Here is a 5418-nt window from a genome sequence, read left to right as displayed (position 1 = left end):
CCTCTTTGTGTTGTAATGTATAAGATTCCCTTCTTTTCTTTTCTTGCCTTTTTTTGCTGTTCCTAAGCTTCTTTTAAAAAAGATAGCTGAATGTAACAAAGGAGGATTCTACGTCAGGTCCCAGCAGTGAGGAGGATGTTGAGTCCTGCAGTTCAAATCCTCTCTGGTCTTTCTCCGTGGAGGCGAACTGTGCTGCTGCCTGTTGTTGCGCTCTGTAGAGTCTCGCTCTCTTCATACAGCAATAACCTTATCAGGCATGATTAGCTGAGCCGGTTTGGGACAGCCGGTGTTTCTGAAATGTCAGCCAGATTCCCTGCATGGGCACATACTGGCAGGGTTTTGCACGTCATTGGGCTTACCTGCAACTTTTTCTTCATCCACCTGGTGGCACTGTTAGCCAAAAAAAAAAATACTAATCAATTTCTTGAACCTTTTGAACCAAGATATCAAGACACATTGATTTTTTATTTTTAGTTTATTATAACACTGCTGATTTAAATGCATTTTATTTGAATTCTGTGTGGTCTGCAAGCTTCTACTTTAAGCAGTGATGATGCTTATGGATTTGGTCAGCGGCAACTTCTGGAAACTCATGCAGGTACACATATATATATATATATATATATCCAAATTATTTTAAACAATGCACATTGCTGACATTAATCGTACAAACGTAGCTTGTACAGTCTAGTCCTTATAAAGAATAGAATGCCAATAGAACAGGACTTTTTGGAGCAGATAAAAATGAACCCGTTGGCACAATGCATAAAGCCTAAAGCCAGAGATATGCTGGAGGGGGTGTAAAGCCCCCAAGCATTGAGCTGTGGAACAGTGAAAGAACTGTGTTATATATGAAATGATGTTGCTTAATTCACTCAATGATGAGCAGCATCACCAAACCCAGTGAGAGTGCAGAGCATCTACCACTCTGGCTTTAGTGATAATGTGGGTTTGAATGATTCCTAACATAAATGTATCGAGTAACGATGCAGCACATAAACAATGTATTAGAGTAAAAGTATTAAAATATGTAGTGAAGTGGTAAAGTGGAAGTAGGTGAAAAAATAATACTCCAGTAGATACAGATGCAGTATTTTAGTACTTAGGTACAGTAGTAAAGTAAAAATAATACTCCAGTGGATACATATACAGCATTTTACTACTTAAGTACAGTAGTGAAGTAAAAATAATACTCCAGTAGATACAGATACAACATTTTAGTGTAATAGGATGGAGTGCTACAGATAGGCAGCTCTCTAGCCCAGAGAGCTGTAGAACCCAGTTGCATAACAGTAGATCTTGCAGAAGCAGGTAAACCCAAGAAAAAGGAAATAATAATAATAAATATATAATTGTTATATATATATATATATATATATATATTATTTTTTATTATTATTATTTTTTTCATTACATAATATGATTCATCACAATTCTTATTATTGAACCTCAACCCACTGGGGGATCAAACCAAGTCTATCATGGTCGCAGCCCAATATTCTACCTTTACACCAACTAGTGGTTGGGACACGGCTGTACTATCCGCCCTTATAATCCACCGAAAACAGGTGGAAAACAAAAATCATGCTTAGGTAAACAAAGCTGGCTGGGAGCGTGGCTACCTCTTAACGACACGAGGCGAGGGTTAATTAACCCAGAGAGCTTCCAAACTAAGCAGAGAAGTAAACTGAGGTGCTTGTGGAGTAAACGCAGTTCCACCTGAGAGGAGAGGAACAGTGGGCGGAGAGAGAAGGTGAGAGAAGTGCGTGTCTTGAAGCTGCTTTAAACACACACAAACTAAAATAAAGAGAGAGAAAGAGGACAGGAAAACTAGAGAGGGGAGTTAAAAAAGACGGCGATGCCGCTCAGTCTTGCTCCAAGCACAGACAGGAAACGGCACTTGCCGTGGACAGAGCAGAAGCAAAAGAAAGAGAAACCGGCATAGATTCGCTCTGACCAGCTTCAGCGTTCCAGCTCTGAGTGGCTAGTTGGCTTCCCTTAAATAGGGTGTTTGCAGGTGTTCAAAATTAGCCTAATTAGTCCTCAGTGCTGGTCTGGAGTGCCCTCAGGCGCCCTGGAGGATGCCTCAATCGGATGCACCAGTAGATACAGATACAGCATTTTAGTACTTTAGTACAGTAGTGAAGTAAAAATAATACTCCAGTAGATACAGATACAGTATTTTAGTACTTTAGTACAATAGTGAAGTAGTTCTACTTCTGCACTCTACATCTCTTCTAGACAGCAGACAGTTACTCCAACAAAAGATTTTGGATAAAACAATGAACAAAAACTTTAGTCCATGTAGTGTAGATTCTGCCAGGGACCTCTTTGTGGTTGAGTGTATTAGAATGACTGAAAGATAGGTGTCCTTTTATTTAAGGTGAATGTAAATCCAATAGTTTTAAAATCAGATTACAGCTTGAGTGAAAGAGCACCAGAGTCTTTTAGCCTTCAGACCTGTCAGCAAATAACATGCTGAGTAAAGACTGAGGTTAATCATTAGAGAGGCTTTCTTAGGCCATCAGCCACAACTCCAAGATCAATAGGTCTACTGATTTGGAAATCTGTGTGAATTGCTATCACTTTGCTGCTGTACCACTTTAAATTACCCCTCTGTGAGACTAATAAATGATTATCTCTTTTTTTTTTTTTTATCTCTAATGGTATTTACACTTGGTGGTTTAATGCATCTCAGTTAGTTAAACTGAAATCCAATTGCTGTATGGGATGCAATATGCAAATTATTATGCTCCATTTACTTTGAAAGTTCTATTGCTCTCATAATGACGGGAAAAGTATGTCTTGTGTAGCTTACAACACACAAAAAGGCATGTACTAATTATTTTATTAATCATTGTTGTGTTTTGGGCTTAACATGAAATAAACCAATCAGTGTGTTGCTTGTCATTCCCTTTAAGAGCCAGGTGCGCTCTCATTTTGGAGGATTGCTATTTTAATGGCGCAGAGTGACAAGTCCAACACTTCTTATCAGAGAAAACTGACCTGCTGGTTTAAGCTGTGAAGGTTCTTGTCAAAGACCATTTTCCTGAACGCTCTTTGTCGCTCATCGGCACAGATATATTTACAAGAATCGTTGCTATTTAAAGGGGCACTAAAGCCCCTGATTTTTGGTGACTCCACCTTCAGCTCAAATTTGAAAAAGGCTTAAAAATGGGAGGGGTAATGGTTGGATGGTTGATGGTTGGACGTCACCAAGGAGGAGGTATAATTATTGATTGACTGATCTGCATATTGTAAATAATCCACGCCTATAGCACAGTTGAACCTGAAAGGCGCTGCAGAGGTGGAATTTACTGCATTAAAAACGTTTTTTTAAAGGTTAGGAAATGTTTATCCTCCCAGGATTGTGTTGTCTAGACCACAACACAAAATTTTGCTCTACATAGGCCTGATATCCTCTTATGAGGTCATTATACTGTCACCTAGTGGTGGCAGAAGAGTTTGACACCTTACAGTTTCGATTTTGTTCAGAAATTAAAATGAACAGTAAATACAGTAAATGTTTGTTTTTTACTTTATTATATTATGTATATTATGTCAAATAAGCCATAATGCTTAATGCTTAAATTGTTGTTTCTACTTTTATTTTGCACTGTGTTCAGGCACAAAATAAATGTTTTGCACATCATTACCATTTGCGACTTTATTGTGTTCTATCGAAATATAAAACTGAAGTCTTCATAGGTGGACAAAAATTTTCTCAGAAACTACATCATGTAAAAAGATAATTATTTGTTTTTACAGTAATCAGGTGCCAATTAGCCCACATAGCAAAGAGAAATAAAAAATGCATGTCATGCAAGAGTTAGGTGTCTTGTTTAGGGTGTAAAATAGAGTCCTAAACCATTTTAGCTTTACTAGCTCCACAGCTCCAATACAAAATAAAGAAAACTTCAGACACCAAACATGTCTTGACTTAGTGACACCCTTCAATGAGAAGATGAAAACTGTGTACATTCAACATGACTTTCATCTGCTTATTTAATACTGATTTATTTGACTAAATAACCTCTAGACAGCATGCTTGCACATACAGATAGAGCAGTCTTCGAATATACAAAAAGTGAAAGTAAGAAATGCACATTCAGCATGGTAGAAGTAATTAAATATTAAAAACCCTGGCCCTGCAGAGCAGCTGTGAGAAAACAGTCCTGTATTTGTCCTTGTTTATCCACCTCCAATTTGGTCCTCCATGTTCATTTCAATGAGCACAATGCTAGTTCACCACCAGGGTCAGTCTTATTGAGGCAGACTAATTCGATCACTGCAGCAGATGCACCATCACTATCACACCCTGCATTTCTCCCTCTCTCTCTCTTTCTCTCTCTCTGTGTTTCTCTCACAGAGTAAACGATCTGAGGTTAAGTGAGCTATCAGCTCTAATAACGTCTAGAAGAATCGAGGGCTTTGTCTGAAGCCCCCTTACTCTCCTTCTCTATTCTCTCTTGTCTGCCGGAAATGGTGAAGAAAATTGGGCTCCGATTTCACACACCTCAGAAGGACAATAGACAACAGTTCAGAAGCTGACCTTTTAGGGTGGAAACACACACAGAGTTACAAGGGAAATGCACTGATTCAACTAGACAGTTGCTGCAAATTGCAGTGCGGTTCTATGATGATGGCTTGAGTGTTGGATGGAACTGCTAAACTGTATATGTATATGATTTTTTACAAAACATCCTAAAAAAGTTATTTATATAAATAGAGACAATTTTAGAGACAAAATGAGCGTGCTTTAATTCAGTAATTTAGTCTACCAGAAGATTTTACAGCACTTCATGCTTCCCTCGGCTGACAACTTTTATGGAGATGTGGATTTCATTTTCCAGCAGGACTTGGCACACTGCCCACACTGCCAAAAGTACCAGTTGATCTTATATAATATATTCTTATTTTCTGAGACACTGATATCATAATAATCAACAATAAAATAAATAAACGCTTAAAATAAATCACTGTGTTTGTGTAATACATCTATATAATACATGGGATTCACATTGTGAACTAAACTACTACAAAAAGTAACTTTTCAATGATATTCTAAATATGCACTTGTAGATGCATTACACTTGCTTTTGCCAAGAAAAGAACCCAAACGTTGAGTGATTCACTTTATTGTGATGTCGCCACAAAGCCTTATTAGACTGTTCTAGACATGTGACCCATAGACTTCTGAGAAGGACTCTTTGTAGGACAGCCTACCTAAACTGCAGAATGCAGCTGGTTTAATGTAAATGTTTTTAATCATTTGTTGTGAAACGAGTGGTCTCTTTGGGTAATATGATTTGCTTAATTGTTAATATGTTGTATTGTTTACCACAAAATAAATCTATGTACCTATTTACACTGCCTGGCCAAAAAAAGAGGGTCACACACTCTAATAATTTGTCTGGA

Source organism: Astyanax mexicanus, chromosome 5, assembly GCF_023375975.1.
Source record: "Astyanax mexicanus isolate ESR-SI-001 chromosome 5, AstMex3_surface, whole genome shotgun sequence".
Taxonomy (NCBI): domain Eukaryota; kingdom Metazoa; phylum Chordata; class Actinopteri; order Characiformes; family Acestrorhamphidae; genus Astyanax; species Astyanax mexicanus.
The sequence above is the reverse complement of the archived record's forward strand: the minus strand, read 5'-3'. Positions refer to the sequence as shown.